At 36.1% G+C, this 20,000-nt stretch overlaps 1 protein-coding gene across 4 annotated transcripts in view; it reads left to right on the top strand.

The window, feature by feature from the left end:
- The window catches only part of NPAS3 (neuronal PAS domain protein 3), a 607,513-nt gene that overhangs the window by 490,117 nt on the left and 97,396 nt on the right, over positions 1–20,000 (top strand). The window lies entirely within an intron of this gene.

Below are 20,000 nucleotides of genomic sequence, written 5' to 3'. Positions count from 1 at the left end.
ATTTTAAACCACAACTTGAGCAGTTACAAGTGCAATATGTGTTTGTCTGTTCTCATTTTAGCACACAGAATGACAATGTTCAATTAATTCCTGGACATTTTGATCACTTTATTTTTTTTTTTTTTGATATTTGCAGGCACTACCTTCTGCATTTTCAAGAGTGGGGGCTGCAGGAGAGAAACAAAATCTTACCTTTAAAAAAAAAACAAACTTTTGTTCATCTCAGCATGGCTGGGATTCTCCTATGCAATTTCTTTGAATGCAAAAGCCAGTCATTTCTCTTGATGTTTTAAAGTACATTTCTACCTCAGTGTAGAAGACATGATATATCATTGATAATACCACTCAATGAGCAGCGGACACCACCATTCCACCAGAGAAACAAATCTGTAGATCTAGCATTTCCCCAGTTTCTCAGTTTTGGATAATACTGTATAGTGCTATGATATAAAAATTTTTTTATTTGTTTATAAAAATTTTCATTTGCCATAAAGCAAGTAGATAAGGTCTACAGCATGTCAATAGAAGAGAAACTCATAAGTTCACCCTGTTTTGGAACAGAAGGTTATATGATATTTCCCAATTAATTATGATAATATGATGCTATAGTTTGAAATTAAAAGTGAGATCAAATTTTGCATATTTAATGCAAATATTATCTGATTCAAAGCTACAAATGCACTCAAATATGTATTTGTTTTGGTATTAAATAGCATGCATATAAAATTCAAACACAACTTTAATTATTAATGGTAGTGCAAGTGAATGAGAAAATTCAGATTTGTTTTTCTTCCACTTCATTACATGTAGGGGCAGCTGCAGCTTTTCTGGAACTGCAGACATATATATGAATTCATTATAATTATCCTGTTCTTTTTCTGAAGGCAACCTGCAACCTCCTCATGTTAGCCCAAAGCACTCCTAACACAGTAATTCTATTCAGAGAATTTATATTCCGTTCTCTTGCAGTGTTAGGAGGGCATTCAACCAGTTCTGAAAGCTGGTGAATTGAATTGAGTGAATTTGGGCCTTCTGGAGGAGACTTACAGCACAGCTTCTGAAATCTTGATCTGCATCCTGTTTCAGAAGCCACCAGACGTTATTAATGATTTGGGAGGGTGGAGGGGAAAAGATGAAACCACTGACGAATTATTCTCTCAAAATGAAGAAACATGAGCGTATGTGATTTGAAAACCCCAGTGTATTTCAAAGAGCCTCAGTAGATGGAAAATCTAATTATATTTATTTAGAGTGCCTTTTGATGTAATTTAGACCAGTTAAAAATCTATGTTCAGTGAGCCAAACTCTCAAAAACATGTTTTAAAAATTTAGAACTAGTTCGCTTTGCATTGGATGACACTACTGCAGATATGCATCTATTCATTTTTATATAAGGTTGAACAAAAAAGATGTATATCATATTAGTTAAGGTAAAGACATGAGTAATGACTGCTGAAACTGTGCGAAGTGGAGTTTCTTCTTCCTGAAGAAGAAACTTACCAGGTAGGACTTTGAGACATTACCAGCACACTCTTTTTATTAACCATAATAAATGTCTGCATTTAGTAGGATGTGCAAAACCCTGATTAAATATTCAGGGTTTGAGACTGCTTGTTACTACGACTACTGTAGACTTTACACACCCATCCAGAAGCTAAACTCTTCCTAATAAACGATGGATAAGGAAAAGAGGTTGCTGTCTAGAACTGAGAGTGAAATCTACAGCCGCAAAGCATTAGTGCACAGCTCAGCTCCAAATCTTTAAAAAGGCTTTTTATGCTTCCTAGACACTGCAGCATTACACTCTGGTGTGTCAAGAAGTCTGATAGTAATGTTTCAAAATCCCATTTCATGAACAAAGTGAAAGTGGAGGGCTCCAGATGCTTCATAGGAATATTCTGCCTTTCACACAGAAAATCTAGGAAATGTTGATTAGTCGCTACAACCTCACAGCATAAGCTGTTTTCAAAGCTTTATTATGGAACAAGTCTCCAATGAAAATTATGCAATCTCTGCACTCTTCATTATCACCCTCATTGTAGTCTGGTCTGTGGATTTGATTCGCGATCTAAGTAAATCAAAAAATGACATCTGCTAGCATCAGTAAGAACTGGATCAGGCCATTTAAGATTGAACAAGACAGAGCTGTTGCCAAAGAGATGTCAATAACTTGAAGCATTAAAAGATAATGAGTTGGGGAGGAAAAGGGCTTACCTTAAGCAGCAGAAATGTAAACTTCACTTTACGTATGTTGAAGTTTTAGTTTTCCTGTGCAATATGGGCTAGAAACTTTCTTCATCTTTAAAGGAGAGATAAAATTCTGTACTATTTAAGTTATTCTGGAGTCCAGGACTGTAAGAAAGAAAGTTACTGCAAGTTTTACAAGTTGGCACCCTGCAAAGGTTGGTAGTTGACTCATCTATGCATAATTCTTGAAATAATAATAAGCATCCAAAATTAAATATATACAAGGTTGATTTAGGTAAACTCTTCTCAGAATTCCCAGTTTTTATGAGAATCAAGAAATAGGACATTAAGCAGAGTTATTCAATTTTTTTGTGCTCTCCGTAACAAAATTTACTTTCTTTCCTTACTCTTCATGTATTATTTTCTGTTGTTATTTGGCCAAACTGTTTGTTCTAGAGTTAGTATTCCCAAAGGATTAGGCCTGATTTATTTTGCTTCTTTGAAATTATACATCCATATTTCCCCATCCCAAAACTGAACTGCACAACTGAAATTATCTGCTATGCATCTTTAGTTTCATAGGGCTTTAGAGTCATCTGAGTTATTCTTGAAGGTATCCAGACCCCTAACTTACACTAGTCTTTTGAATGGCTTTGTTTATGGTGCACAGAGCAGTAAATGTTGAAATGCTTTTATAACAGGAACTCTCAGCTGTGTAGTATAAAAACTGTAGATAGAAACCATGAGATTTCTTCCTCTCCTTCTGTACACTACATCATCAGCTCTCATTTCATGTGCTATTACACTCTGAAGTCTTTAGAAGATCCTGTTCAGTATATATTGGAAATAAATTATTAGACTTTCTTTTTGTTTACCTTCTGCAGTTGGTTTCTCTGGAATAGTAGATTCAGTGGTGGAGGCCTTGAAAGCCTGAATTTTATGCTCTACTCCAACTTTCTTCTGTGATCTGGTGAAAGCCATGGATAACTTTCTGACTATTTCACATGTACAACAAAACCCCTTAATGACTGTCTCCATTGTTGCCAAATAAAACAGGTGAGACCATAACAAGAAACATATTCAGACTACATTAGCAGAGGGTCTCAACCTCTCAGTTTGGGTGACAGAGCAACTCTTTAAACTACTCAAGCAGGTCAGCCAAAACAGCAGGTCAGGGCTGCCTCAAGCTGGATGCATGGGTTCGTCAGTGGCTGCTGCATACAGGGAGAGCTCATCTAGAAAAGCACATGGTACTTTGAGAGTGGGATATGGCCTAGACACAGAGCAGGTAACCACAGAGAATGGTGGGGATGAAATTGTTTCACTATAGTCTTTAAGCGTTTCCCCTGAAAGTTATGTCATGCTCTCTACCTTGCTTTTCCTGTTCTGGTGGCTTACAACTTACTGGATTTGAGCAAAAATTAATACATTTCCCATAAAGATGGTCTGTGCTTTTCAGACTGAAGCTAAGACAATTTCCATGTTTTTATCAACTAGAAGGTATTTTAAATTGTGGAGGTTTAACAATTTTGTAATCCTGAAGCGCATCACATTTGTGTGGGTTTTTTCTCTATTTTTGCATGCTGTGGAGTTCCATGGCTTTATTGGATGACTGTACATTCTGTAGCTTGTATATGATAGATTGAGTAGTTTCTCCCAGTGTTTTGAGGGGAATTACAACAGTCCTCATCCTTTGTGTAGTTTATATTTCTGTGCAGCAAAGACTCATAATGTGCAGTGTGTTCACAGGCATACTGAAGTCTCAATGACATTCTCCGTTTTCAAATAACAAATATATATATATAAAATATATATGATATCAACTGATTATCTGTGTTACTGTTTTTATTTTAAAAACTTTAAATAATATAATTATGCTTACAAAAAAAAAGGTAATATGACTAAGCTCAAAGTAAGAAATATAAATGCCCTATTAAAGTGGTTTGAAACTTAAAATCTCAACCATACACTGTACATCATACAAAGCTGTGCTGTTCAGCAGTAGTAAACTGTCTGTTTGTCTGTCAAGGCTAATTTACAGAAAATTACCAATTTATTTATTATGAAGTAGAGAAAAATTGTAAAGTGTTTCTTTCCGAAGAGACTCATGCACTATAAGCAAAATATTTTTTTCTAAACAGCAGGCTTTATTCCCATCTCTGATGAAACAAGAAAATAGCACCTCTTCACCTTTCAGGTTGGCTCCTTCATATTATTCATGCTAGTCTTTTCTCACTAATTTTATGATTATAATGAGGCAATGGCATGCTAGTTAGCACAGAATGACCTTCTAATTGAAAAGCTGTAAATTCAGTCTCAGTGGCCAGTACTGGCAGAAATTTAAATAAATAGGGCTGCAAAGTCCTTACAATGGGCTGGCCCCTTGACCTGGGCACTACAAAAGTCCCAGTCACCTGTCATCTGGTGATGCTTTGTAACTCCTTGGTGTTAACTGTCTGTCTCGTTACAAGTTAGGTTAGCATGAGAAGAACAAAGAGCAAGGAGTTATTTATTGGTTAAACGGAGGATTTTGCATTTGAGTATCTGATCTAATATGATACTTTAAAAGCAGCATCTTAGTCACATAAGGCTTACTGTTTAATTTCCAAATCCTGAAAACAAGCTGGCCATACTGATGCATCAATAATTCCTGTCTCTTTATGCAGTTTTTCTTGATCATAGTTTTAATGTTTGTGCATTTATTATTTGAGAGCACTAATAACATTGGTTTAATGAGATTTTTGTTCTGACAAGCACTTAAGATTGGTGCCCAGATACTACAGTGATAAGGTCTTTTTAAGTGTTAGGGAAGATGGATGGATAGCTGTGATGAGCAAGCCTGAGAAATTGTGTAGTATTCAGTGTGTCTTAGAGATAGCTTGTGAAATGGTCACAACATATCATCCTCCCCACACATAAATAAATACCTCTCAGAATCTTGATGTTGGTGCTTGGCACTGTCTCCCTAAAGTTCATAACACTCGCTAACATTGTATTAGTGACAACTAATAAGAGCTGATAGTCTGGTATAATATAGAGCAGCTTTATGCTGTCAGTGTCATGCATCTTTATCAGGAATGCACCATAAAGACAATGGAAATTTTCCATATCCTTTAAAGTTTTGCATTCTCTATATTTGGTTGTTATACAAATAGAGCAAGCTTTGCTGACTTCATTTTCATTCTTGGCAGCATGTTTTTATCATAAGGCAGATAGTCATTAATTTACAGAATCAACGCTGGGAACAGCTTTTGTGATCTCATATTAAATTTTCCCCTGAATCCGCCCCTTGGCAAAAATTACTCACATCGTTAAAAAATATTTAATTAGGCTGTAGTTTATACCCAGCTCACTGGGGAAATGTTGGAATTAATATGATTTGCATGAATTCTGTTTCTCTTTTTCTGTTAGAGATTAGTTTTGAATTCAGTTCAGAGGGTCGCTGACACTGCCAAGGACTCACAATTGTGAAGGTCAAACAGGTAGCAAATACTTCCCCTGGGTAGCTTCCCTGAAAAGACAGCTCAAAATTGCTTTTAATTATGGGTTACCTAAAAGGCCACTTGCTGTTTTTATTTTTCCACAGATCTCTGAAACATTATGTGGCTGGAAGTTCTAGGTAGACCACATCAGTTCAAATCTAAAACAACCTATTTATGTTTTCACTTCTTTTTCTTTTCTTAAAAATGAATAGCATACAAACCCCACAGATTCATGCATGCACACATACATATGTGTGTGTGTGTATATATATATATATATGTATATATATATATATATGTTTAAACCAAGCTATGTTTGGTGGCTGTTCCTCTAAGGCAGTGGGGGGAACCCAGAGACCTCTTTCTCTTTCCTAAGGTTTGTAGGAAAAAAAAACAAAACAAAACTAAAAAAGGAATATTTTGGAAGGAGAACTGTTTTCCTTGATAGCAATGCATCCACTGGCTTAATTATTCTTCACAAGATAAGATACAATGTTTAGTTATGCATTCTCTTGTTTATGATTTCAAGGGTTAGAAAACACCCTGGGGATCCACAATCCTGTGCTTTTTAAAAAGAGAATTTAATGGAAACTTTAATTAATAATCTAATCAATCAATTAATCTCTGTTATATAAGTGTTGGAATCTAATTCTCCTTCACAGCTCTGTCTATCAGAGAGGAACGAAATGGCTGCCCACTTATCAGGATGATTGGGAACTGTTACAGACACAAAGAAAAAGTGAAACTGTAATAGTTTTGTGAAGCTGACACAGATAACATAATGCGAACAATGTAGTCAAATTTGAGATAGATCACAGTATGTCACTGTGGTGAGCTGTTCTGCAGTTCATTTCAGAAGTGTTTTTTTTTCTTTAGAAGAGTATGAGAATGTTAAGAACAGTCCCCCAGATAGTTAGGAGTTGGTCCATTTGTTTTGTGGAAACTCTGACAATTACAGCATATCAGTAGTCTAAAAATCCTGCTAAGTAGTGAGCGTCACATAGTGTTGACTTTTCTCTTGAGTTCAGAGAATATAAACCATCTGCTTTATGAAATATGTGCAGACCACACCATGCTGTTGACTAGCCAACTGTTGATAAATAAATATTTATATATGGAGTGATTTATATAGGGCTTCTATCAGTACTGCAAAGGTGAAAGTCAGTTTGACCCTTATTTCTAGGACTGTGAGTCAATCCAACCTCTTTGGAGCCTGGAACCCAGCCAGAGGTGCCTGCAGTACTGATGGTAATTTAATTGAAAACAATACAGATGAAAATTTTGGGGCACAAATTCATCTCCAGAGCAGATTCTGTGTGTGTGTGTCTGTATGCTTCCAAATACTCCAGAAAAACCCATTAAGAGAGCCTTATGTGTAGGAAAGAGAATTAAGTCATAGATAGGACTGCACATGTGTTGTACAGCTTCTGTTCACCAAGCTTCTACTTTCTTTTGAAAAGTGAGTTCTTGTAAGTTCAATGTGTAAAATTACTTACAGGAGAATTTTACAATTTAGTGAAGAACCTTTTGCAGAGAAGTATAAAAATATAAACTAACTTTGAAAAGGAAATTGAAGGTTTGTATATCCTTAGCAGTGCGTTTAATATTTTGGACTACATAGCATGTGCTACAGTCAATGCAATCTGTACATCTAAACTCCTGTAAAGTTTGAAATTTAAGAATTTTATTACACTATGAGTAGAGACTTTACACATAGGAAAATATGGTTTATGGCCAATTTTTGGACTCAACAGACTAATTAGCTATTTACATCAAGATCTCATTTAGCATTCTTTAGTTCTTTACTACAGTAATAGAAAAGGCAAGGAACAAAATGTCATACTGAGCTATCATTGAACCTAATTCCCCATCTCTTAAATTCAGTGATTTACCATTTCTTTAAAGCAGTGAATTTTTCCTTTTATCTCTGGCATATTCATCTTCCATCCTTTCCCAAGTCGCAAGGATGCAAGTCCTAATGGCTCAATATTGCACTCTTTTTGGCAAGGAGAGGCCATAGCTTTATTTGCAACACAAATTTGTCCAAATACGCTAGTATTAATTGTGCATACAATATACAATGAGAACAGCTTACCTTGCCAGCAAGCAGACTTGCTTACTTCAAAACTTCAAGAGTTTTGAATATTTTTGCTTGTCAGTGAAAAACTGACCATTCCAACCCCCAAAAATATATTGCTCTAAAGAAGACAAACCAGAATTTCTCACCCTAATCTGTAGCAACTGAAAAATTCAGTTCTATTCATTTGCCTGCACACTTATGCTATCCTTCTGCTCTTTTACCTTTTTTCTCTCTTCTGTTCCTCAACTAGACATCACTTTCCCTTGCAGTATCCAGCAAGTATTAGTCCATAAATACACCATTCTGGCTGCATCTGGTATAAAACACACATATTGTACACACAATATGATTTACAGCAACTTACAATCAAATGCTAACATTTAGCTGAATAGAGGTTTAAGAAGTGTCAGCTAAGCCTATAAGCTACCATGTTAGTAAACTGCGAGACACATTCTGAATTCCAGCGGCAAGGCAAATCCACACAGTTTTCCAAGCAGACCTGAAAAGCAGGGATACAGAACATCTGAGATTTAAGACACTGCCATGCCCAAAGTATAATGGAAACCATTTGTAAAGCCATTCTGTTTCTGCTTCTTTCGTATGAGAGGCAGCTCTGTGGACAGCGTTGTGGCGATTGACTATGCAGAGTACTATTAACATGTTCAGCTGGAGCAGTAGTTACAACTTGGGAAAAGGATCTTGGAGTCGCTGTGGATAGTTCTCTGAAATTGTCAACTGAATGTGCAGAAGCAGCCAAAATGTTGAGCATCGCCAGAAAGGCAGAGTGAACACAGCAATTCATATGCAGAAAGCTACAAGTACAGTCCCTTGACCTAATTACTCAGCTAAAATTTTACCCTGATAATAAAACAAAGAAATGCATTTCAGCTGTTGTGGTGGGTTGACCCTGAGTAGCAGCCAAGCAGAGGGAACAGGCAGTGCAAAGGCTGTCACTCACCACCTCCCACAAGAACTGTCTCTTTGAGACATTTTAAGCCAAGTCAACATTTCTTGTCTGGCACTAAGAATCAAACTGAAATTGTAAATTGGCAATAAAATGTTTATTTTTTTTTTTTTTTTTCATAAAACATACTTCATTCTTCATGAACATAAAATACAATCAAGGCCTGACAATATTTCTCAGCCAGGGCATCCATAAAGAGAAGTGTAAGAAGAAAATGTCTTAATTATTGGTATGTTAGGTACTCTAAATTTTCCCCTTTCATGTGATTGTTACATGACTGCCTAGCCATGACTAGCAGGACATACCATTTCTTGGACATCCTCACATCATCGCCGTAGCTATAAACATAACATCTGATTTCTGTCAATTAAAAAAGCCTATCTTGCTCTTTTTTCTTTCTTCTTCTCTTTCTTTTTTTCTCCTACATGATAGCCATGTAGGAATCAGCCCCATCTTCAGAATGAGAGCAGTACAAGATAGATGCTGGACCCCAACAGAGGGGTCTGTGTGCCGGCAGGACAGCTACTGTTCAAATAAGTAACAGAAAGACCCTTGCTGTGATCTGTTGTGTAAGACAGACACTGGAATGCATTAGCTTTGGAGAGATGAAGAAAAAATGAAAACAATGGAACTATTACATATATAACACCAAGGAAAAAAATTGATAAGAGAAAAGGAAAAGCCTAAAAAAATATGCTTACTTGTTAAAGTGCTTGAAGTAGGGACCATATTTTATGCATTTGACTCTAACAGTGGACTCCCAACGGTGACTGAGTCATGGATGTTTTGATCATTCAAATGATTTTATTGGAAGTAAGTGGAAGACAAATTTAGTTTTCAAAACTCAGGTTAGTTGTCACATACCTCACAAGATAAAAGATTGGTCAGAATCTAGAACTAATATAGCTTTCTTTTATTCCTGTTTTACTGTTTTTTAGTTAGTAAGTATTGTGAGTGATGCTGGCGGAAGAACTGAACTTCATATGTTGGCCTTATTATCTTGTTGCCACTTACTGTTGCTCCACTCCTTAGATATATCCTCAAAAAGGCAAGGAACTCTACTGTTCTAAATAATTAATTTCATTTCCAAATTAATTAAATGAGAGAAAATTCATACAAGTAAATATTCACAGTCACTTAAAGCCATTAGAAAGCATAGAGTGGCTAGCTCTAAATTCAGCTAAGAAATGTACTTCTCACTTGCAATACAGGCACTCAGTAGCAGCAAAGTAAGGTTAAAAGCTAAAATATATACATCCCTTCCTAATGTTTCATTAGCTAGTTCAGATGTTTGCAATCAAATTGTATTTGATTTTTCTTTTTTTTTTTCTTCCAGAATGACAGTGGTACAAAGGAAAGCAAAAGAAATAGATTGGGTTTTCCATGAATGTGAATGTTTAATAAACAAGGAAATGCTGAATGAAATTTATATGTTTATTTCAGTAAAATTTGGCACATTCTCTCTCATTCTAAAGACAGTGCAAGAAATATCTATTTCAACAAATTTCATATAGCATGCAGGTGTACTGTGGGTTAATCCTAAAGAACATGCATCTCAAAAGGTCTTCGCAGTGTTTCAGACATTTTTTCTTTTTTTTTCCTCTTAACATGCCTGAAATGGAAATTCATCTGTGAACGGTGGTTTTTATTCTTGTTTTCACAGAAGCACATTTGCATGCCCTAGAAAAGAATCAATATTATGAATGAGAACTCTCCCCAAAAGTCTTTAATTATACGTCTGTGTATCAATATGTAATATTTTATGTTTCCTCAGATTTTTTATTCTTTTAGCTGACACAGGCAGACTTTGAAAGGAGTAAAATCAGCAATGTAACAACGAAATGCATGCAAACTTGTTAAATGTGATGGCAAAATAAAAAGCTTCAGTCAGTATGATCAGCTAAAAAAAAAAAAAGATAGCCAACAAACTGTCTATCATGTGATGAAATTTGACAGTAGGGATTATGGCTTTGATGGACCAGAACAGCTAATAGAAGAAGCTGACATTTTTGAAACCCTGCTAATTAAGGGTTCCTTCCTTAATATTAAAATAAAGTCTTTGTCTGGGTTTTATGGTTGGAGAATCAGGTGTTTTCATTAATATATGCCAGTCAGTCTTAATAAGCTTGGAGGGCAGAGGAAGTTATTATTGAGTGACCTTCTACAAAATAAGCATGTTGCTAAGGGCTCTAACCCTGCCCTGTTCAGACTGATGAATCTCATTTCCAATGCAAAAGCTTCACAAGAAATCCAAGCATTCTCTGTGCAATCACAGAAAATAATCCTTGTGTCTCTTGTAATGTCCAGAATTGCCACTTACTATACTACTACTATACAATGAATATTACGATATATATTATTTTTCTAGCACAATTGTCTATATTTCTGAATTGCCAAGAATAGAAAAACTTGTTGTCAGGACACTTGTATTGAAAAGTCAGCTCATTTTAATACTTCTCAAATAGTCATCTTCCCTGTTCATGAATTATAATGCACAAAATACATCTGACAATACAATCTTTGAAAGAGATATGTCTGTGTTATTACATATTCATTTTCAAATAGATTTTGAACAGATTTTAAACCATTCATTGAAATTCATTGAAATGATAAATTCACAGTTGGATTTTGATTGACTCCTAATCTAATTTTACATTTGATAAGTGGTTTCTTTTTAGTTGTAATTTTGATTTTCTCTAGATTTTTCAAGCCAAGTGAAAGGGTGTGGTAAGCTACTAAAACTCATCATATACCTGCAGATAGAAATTAGAAAATTAGCTAGTGAACTAGATTAAATTAGTGCCGCACTGTAACTACCCGTGATGTGTCTCATGCCAACTCTGTGTGGACTGGGCAATTTCTAACACCCCAAGAGTTTCTCCAGATATTTAGTAATGTTTTGTTGCTTTTTGCTTTCTTTTCTCTCACTCCAGTCAGTACTCTAAATGTTCCCGTGAGATACTGCTGCGCTCATAAAGAATACAATGGATAACAGATGAAATTCAAACCAACACAACCAGTTTGCTGACACTATGCTTATAAAACAACATGGCTGCCAAGTAGAAATGTAGGAGTTCAAAAAATATACATGCTCCCAGGTCACTGAGTGAATCTGTAAAAGCTGAGTATTTAATAGGAAACAATCAATCACATTTGCAGATCTCCATCCTTTAACTGACGGCACAGCAGATGGATCTACTTTCTTCTTACCTAACCCAAACCAATATATCACAATCTGTAGAGTATTTGATCAAACTTGTTTCAGACAGGTTTGTTTCTTTATTTACATTGATGATCAGGCTAAATTGGGCTCAGAACTCAAACACTGCAACAGAAATAGATATACATACTCTCGGATAGCTCTGACCCTATATCATTATGTACATAAATACATTGTAAACCTGTGAGACAGTTCAAACCAGTGCTAATGTTAGAAAAGACAAAACTGAGGCCCATCTATTTCATTTCTGTATAAATGCTTTGCTCTCAGGGCATTTTGACAAAGCATCATGTGATAAAATAAAAAAAAAAAAAGAATTAAAATAAAATAAAATAAATTAAATGTGTCTTAAGAAACATATCCGATCTTAAAAAAGACCCACTATCCAGTGTAATATTTGAGTTATTTCTGAATGCCTAATAGATGCCACATTTGAATACAACAGCACTATTTAGTCCAGGTAGTCTATGAAGTGCTTTGAATAGGAAATGTATTCTGAATATGAAACATGTATTCTGCTCCATTAAAGGCAAAGCCATCTTTGCACCTTGAACATTTTCTGTCTATACTGGATTTATGTATTTGTAGTTTGGGATCTTGGGCTACTAAAATGCCCTTGGGCATTTTTTCCAAAAATAAAAATAAGGTAAGTTAGCTTCATGACTAACCTTGATGATATTCAATTTGGACTGCTCCATAAGAAAGGAAAAAATATTAAGTGCAGCATTTTTCTTAGAATGTGTAAAACTAATTGAATTAAAATCCCCACTGGTCTTTCTTACTTCTTTGTTTTTTAAGGAAATATGTGAATGTGACTGTTGATGGTAGAGATCGGGGATCTAGCATAAACATGATCAGTGATTTTCACTCTGTTTAGTAGTCAGACTTGAACAAGGGAAAGCATATAGTACTGTAGTCCATACAGTACTTATTAGGATCTCATTGGCAGCTGCAAACCATAGTAACAAAACATTAGATCTACCCTAGGAATGCCTCTTTCAAGTCTAGTGTTGAGATACCTGAAGTGCTGCAGCTCTGTAGCCACTTCTGTTCCTTTAGTATTTTAGTATTCAAACAATGCAAAATAGAATACTTGAGGCATCTGAAAGTGGTCAAAAAGAGTAGGAGTCACATCCTCTCACGTCAGTAAGTTTTGAAGGATTTTTGTCCTCGCTGCTTATAGTGAATTTAGACCTCCAAAGCTTACTATTAAGAAGTCTGATTGAAAGCCTGCTGATTTCTCATCATAAAGCTCCTGTAGACATTAATCTGAGTAAGAACTAACCCTTGGAGAGAAATATTCCATTCTCATCCTAGTTGGCATTGTGCTGCTAAATACTATAAGATCTTTCTTACACCCTCAGCAGTATTTTATGCAGTACCTGCTGTGGCTTATCTAAGAGCCAATATTAGCGCTCATTCACCAAAAGGTAAGAGTAAAGCAGAAGTGGTATCTTTAAGCAGAAATCGATATTCATAAATAAAACAACCAAAGTCACTTTACTCATATACTGTAAATGCTGTATTTTTTACTGTAAATGTAATTGAAACAAGGTCATTCATTTTGCTGCTGGAAAATAGATGAAGTAATGAGCTAGATTTAGTCCTTCAAGAATAAAGGATTTTTTTGAAGCAGGAATTTATTCTACAGCAAAAGCCAACAGGTGATTTCCTCTTCTGAATATTTTGAGTGTAGCTCAGGACGAGTTATGAGAAAAGAATGATCCAGGAAAGGGCTTCCTGATTGCTGACAGTGGAGTAATACTGTAGTAAGTGTGGTATAAAGTCTAAAAACTCCTGTAATGTTAGCGTGCCTTGACAGAGTGAAGTGCCAAATCTCATGATTTAACATTAATGGTTAGATCGGAAGGAGTGGCATATGAAATGTGAGGCTTGTGCTAAATGTGCCAGGATACGGGGTACCCAGATGGCACCCCAATGTGATGAATCCTCTGCCTGCATTCCATTAGTTATATAGATGTACAAGTACTCGGAGAAGGGAATGTTTCAGAATATTTATGCAATACACAATGTTTAGGGTCCAAAGCTGTGGATGGATGGCTAATATAGTAAGGGCATAAAAATAGCTGTAATGACAGCCAGAATGGTCATCATGTCCTGCTCTACCAACACATTTGTGAGTCCTGTAATAATCTGACTGTGGAAGGTATTGCTGTAATACCTGAGTGATGAGTACAGCTACACTTTTAAAAAGGAAGCAATTTATTTGCAGACAATATCTGTTTGCATCATGTATAATTCCTGCCTTTCTCTGCATCTTCAGGCTTTGCTTTTCTGTTTGTTCTTATTTTCCTGTCTTCCCCATCTTTCATAAAACTAAAACTAAACATCTTGACAGTTATCTTTTACTCTTGCCTTTCAGTTGTTATGTTTTAATGTAGTAACATAAGTCTTCTTTGGCTTTTAAACTTGGAGTCACCTCCAGTTCTGGGTAGCAGGAAAAAGGATGGAACTTGCCAGAGGCACACAATTGGAGACTGAAGGAAAGAGAGGGAATTCAAGATGGGAAGTAGAGAAGATATGAATGACTTGAGAAAGAGAATGGGCTGGCTTGAAATGCAACGAGAATAATCATTTAAACAAAAAATGAGTTCTGGGAATATTTTCCATGTTGATTAAGGAAAAGTGACCAAGAAAGCTCTTTCCCAAAGGAAAAGCAGAATCTTTTCTTCTGTTACTCAATTCTGTAAAGTGGAAATTTGTTTTAGAAAGTAGTTTGAAAAAGCTGTGAAGTTTGAGATTTTCGCCAGGACCCCGATTTCCTTCTATGCACCTGATCAAATCCATCCTGAAACGCTCTTAAAAGACAGAAGATATAAGAGCATCTAACTTAATTTAGGAGCCTCCTCACACAAAACTATAGTCTCACTCAGGATTTAGACTGCAAGATCTTTAGGACTTTGGAAGGGCTCCCCTTCCAGCCTGGCACAGGGTCAGAGAGGCACGTACAAAGAACTTTCATTCCTTAATTCTCAAGTTATATGGGGTTGCAAAGAACTGCTGTGGGCAATCTTTGTACACGATGAAGACAAAATAAAAGAAAGGTATGAAAGGAAATGGGAGCTGAGCTGAGTTGAGTAGAAGCAGGTGTCCAAAGATGTCTGTTTAATACCCTGTGCTAGCTGCCTTGCACATACTTTCTCCTAATAGACTAGGTGCCACTTAAGCTGCAGAAGGCTACAAGCTCCCACCCCGTCCCAATAGGAAAAATCTGTAGTTGATAGCTGCCTAACAGAAAGGTATTAGGGATTTTATATCCAGGGTAAAATTTTCAAAAGATCTGTCTCAGGCTGAGCATCCAGAATCAAAGGCTGCTTTTGAAAAACTGACCCTGGCCTTCGGGGAGACACTGCACAGACTTTTCTGATGACGTTTCCTGAAAGGTAGATTTGAGTCTCATCCTGTATTCCCACATTGGACTAAATTGAAAGTGCTTCCACTGATGTCAACAGTTTAATGAAAATTGCTGTAATTTCATAGATTTTTTTGGTAACCTACGGTAAATGAGTTACATGCTGCTCTGTGTGTGTGTGTATATATGTGTACAGTAATTGGAAGACTTTTTGTTCTATCCTGTTCCTTACTGAAGGCAAGTTTTTCCTTCTCTTCTGTCTCCTAGTTTATACAAAGCTTTATTCAGAAGGGTTTTCATTTTCTGTGTCTTGTCCTTGAGATACATGAACTAAAATTTAAAGATGGATAGGGAAAGGGCATAGCATTTCTGCCAAAACAGCTCAATATTCAGCAGAATCCTGTGATATGTAGAAGTGACAAAGAGGGAGCTGTGGTACCTGTTCTAATTGGGATAGCACATTGCACTGTATTTCACTCTCTTATTTATGTGTTATTTTACAAATTGTAGTACAATGTGGTGATTGTCATATCGCATTCCATTCTCTAATCTTCCTTCTTGGGTTATGTGGAGCTTAGTATCTAGAGAATCAGGAAATAGCCAGGAAATGGACAATATAAATGCTTATTCAGCTATCCACAATTCAGTGTATTAATCCTAATAGAGAAAAATTCAATATGGCATAAGTATTAACACTGCTTTTTCTTTTGCTGAGTTATTTGTCGCCATATTTCACCTTAGAAGTATGTAATTAATCACTCCTTAGTCATAGAGTTTGCAGTGCACTGCCCATTTCCACAACTTCAAAGCACTGTTTATCCATTTAATCAAATGAGATTTACTGTAGCACTAACTTTAGTTGTTGCAGTAATACCACAGTTAGACAGTACTGGTCAGTACAGGGAGAATAGCAAAGGCTATTGATGTATCTGTTTGAAAAGCCAGATTAATTCTTGCTTGCATTTCTCCAGCAGGATGTGATGATTCTGGATTAGGAAAGTCACCTGAGCTTCAAAATAGTCACATAATTCACCAGACTCCAAAGCTGCCAAATAGGAAAATGAATATGCAATATCTCAGCTATTCTTATATAACATATAGGATTTTGTGGCTTAACAATGACTTCTTTAAAACGTTAAGTCCTCTGAGATTTTTGGAAATAAACATATTGTCTAGTATGATGTAAAAGAAAAGAAAAAACTGCTAACCAGATTTTCTGCTAAAGAATCTGCAGTTTCCTGTAGCAGTAAGCAGATAGAGAGGTCCACACTCCACACTCACTTCATTAGTAACAATCTGCAGCAATTCTTTTGAAGTCAGTCCAGTTAACCAGCTGTAAAACCAATGTTACTGAAATAAAATCCAGACCTACCATAGCCATACTTTCCATTATGTACCACACTCAATTCTTACATTTCTTTCATATTCTCCCTATTGCTAATAGTAAAACAATAGTATCTCAAATACTACAGAGTGGTAACCACCGTTAAATTTCCATTTATTTATAGTGGTGACCACTGTGACAGAAGAGTAGCAAATGCAGTCAGCATGTGTGACTCGTCTTGCTCAGAGCCAGGCAAGGCAGGAGTATAGCTAGAGACCTTTTGACAGCTAGCACAATACTCATTCCTCTAGAGCATATTGCATGCATCCTATACATATTCAGTTCTGTTAGAAAAAAGGTTTTTCTACCAATCAGGGCAGTGTATGAAAATAATTCCATCTCTCTGTGCTGCATGCATCATGATTATGGATGTGATGAAGCACCAATAATCAATCTCAGTTACTGGAGAATGTGTTGTCACTTGCTGCTCTTAGTCATGCAAAGTGTTGTACAAAGAAGCAGAAGTAATCCAGCTTGATTTTCATGGAGGTATTATTGCACATGAAGTATTGAGAGGTTATACATTACGATAGGAACAAAGCTGCTCAGTGTTGTTCATTTTGCTGTGTTATTATAAATGATTATGGAAGTAAAATATAAGCTGGGTGGCTACACTGTTGGCAAATTACCTTGGGCTTTTCTCTCACTTTCTTCCGCCCATCCAGGCAACTTGCAGGGGTGGCATTATCAGGCATTTTTTCCTCCTCCCAATGAACTTTTCTTTCTGCAGCAATTAGCTTAAAATGATCCAGTCTGTATCCTACAAAATTGACATCTCTTTGTAAGTGGCAGCTCACAACAGCACAGCTCAGAGATGCAGAGATCATCCATATTAAGCAAAGAAACCAAACATTCATTTGCATCACATTTACCTTGAGGAAACTTTAGCACAAGTTTAATATTAAGCACATGCTTAATGTTTTGTTGAGTAGTAAAATCCTGAAAAGGCAGTTCTCTCAGGAGCAAATAGAAGCCTAAAACTCAGTGAGTGCTACTGAATTGACTTCCAGTAAGTACAAAATAAATTAATTTGAAGGGTGAAAAAAAATCTCAGTCTGCATCTCATGCCAAAGATTTTGTTACACCCAGAGTTGTAAATCTGAGGAGGAGTAAATTGACTAATGACAAGATCCAACCTGTGCAATTATATGGAGTCTTCTCAAAGTCCAATATTTCTTTTTAGAGTCTGTATTTTTAAGCTACAGGCTGATATGAAGGACACTATTAAACTGCCACTTCTGGGTATTAGGTTGTTCATGGCTTTTCTCTATTTTTGACACCCAAGGTTGCAGTGATTTTCTGAGGGATTTCTGTTGTTATTGCCATACAAGTCCATAGTATAGCTAGGTCAGAGCATCATTTGGATGGTCTTGAGTTCAGCTCAAGATTGGCAGTATGAACAAATTAGATCATACTTCTTCTTATAACTCCATATGCAGAAAAGTAAAATATAATTGCATTTTTGTTTCATCTTTCATTTGTACAGCGCCGGGGTCATTAACCTGTCCATAGCCTGTGAGCAGACAGGTTTATTTGCACATCTTGTAACAATACTGAATGAATGAATAACAATGTTGTTATTTAAAAAAAAATAAAAAATATTAAAAAAAAAATCATCCTTTTATTTCTGGTTCATTTTAAATCTCTTAATAGAATGTATGGAAAATTCCAGTTTGAGCAACTAGGATTCTGTTTCCATGGCCTTGGTGACATTGATCATGAACCTTGCCATTGCTCCTTATAAAGCATACTTGTCATAGGTAGTATGCTGGAGTTTCCCTTACTTTCCTTCACCATTAGCTCATCAGATCAGTGTCTCTTCTAGTTTCCTCAAGACAAGTAAAGATAGGCCAGGTCAGTGTCCGGTAAATGTCCTGCCCTGTAAAGCCCATGCATTTCTGTATTGCTCCTATTGAGCAGTTTATTCCTGTGCATGTGCTTTCTCATTTCACTTCTTCACAGGCTGCCCTTGAACCATGACTGTTTCCTGGGGAAGTGGGAGCAGGGGTTGTGGAGTGGAGAGAAGTAAAGCTCTAGTTGTTACGGTGCCTTTCCTGCCTCAAAACATTTAGGGTTAATAATTTTATATGTAGCATGATTCTATGTTCTGATGTAGCTTTTCTTCTTGCTATTTGCTATGGGATGTGTGAGTACTTGTATCCGAAATGGGTACTTGGACTTCATAGTTTAACGTAGTTAATAATACAACTGTGGAATGAAAGATATGCTGAAGTATTTTGAAAGAGGAGTTGTGATTGAAATGCAGTAGTGAGAAGCTGACAGTTTATCAAAGAAGAGCTTCAGTTTACTTTCATACAGAAGGAGTGACTGTTTTCATATTCACTAATCCCCAAATAACCATCAAGAAATATTAAAATACACATTTTATTAGTTTCATTTAATTTCTTAATTGCTCAAATTCAGTTTACCAATTTATTGCTGTGTGAAATGCTTAGAGGCGATGCGTACATTAAAGGGATTATTTACATGTAATCCCTCCTTCCCAAAGGATACAAACTGATCATTTATGAATCCTGATTTACACTCTGTAACAATAGCAGATGAATGAAATAGTTACTGTAGAATGATCTAGCTCCTGGAAATGCAATACTGCGTGGAGTATGATTTAGTACTAAAACTGAACTATCTCATTTTCACTGATGATTTTAGTAAAGGTTCGTGAACTTCACTTTTAGAATTTAGATGAACCAAACTAAAACTGCTTGCTGCAATTGAACCATTTATTTTCTGGGAATATGCGCAATCAAGACATTAAATTCAACCTTGGGGAAAAGTCTATTTTAAAATGTAACCCGTGTTCTATTTGCAATGTGGATTATTTTCAGCTAGGGTTATGATTTTACAGGAAAGAGATTTATAATTAGTTTTAAAATAATTGGCAGGGATTTGCCATTGAGATGCAGCCTTGCAGTTTGCTCCCTGCCTGTGGCTATCACTGTGGGTATCTGTTTGCCAGCCAAAAGGTGTGAAAGTAAGATGTAATAAGAGAAAGGAAAAATCAGAAACCTTAACCACAGTGAGCAAAAAGGAATAAAACTTTTAAAAGTCTCTTAAGTACCTTATCTAGAAGGAGATGCCGTTAACCTGCAGTCTAATCATTGCACACCTTTGCAGAACAATGAAATTCACCTCCAGTTTAAAAGAGGTATTTACTTACCCTTTTAGCGTAATCCCTGCCCTTTCTCTTTGGGCAGACATAACCTGTTGTATTAGAAATGTTCCCATTCTAAAAGCATGGCCATTCTGTGCCAGCAGTAAAGAACATTAGGATTTAAGTGACTCTGCAAAA

The sequence above is a fragment of the Pezoporus wallicus genome, unplaced genomic scaffold, assembly GCF_028554395.1.
Source record: "Pezoporus wallicus isolate ANWC-B61680 ecotype Strahan unplaced genomic scaffold, APGP_CSIRO_Pwel_v1 contig_3486, whole genome shotgun sequence".
Taxonomy (NCBI): Eukaryota; Metazoa; Chordata; class Aves; order Psittaciformes; family Psittacidae; genus Pezoporus; species Pezoporus wallicus.
Note: the sequence above shows the minus strand (reverse complement) of the source record. Positions and strands in the feature narration are given on the sequence as shown.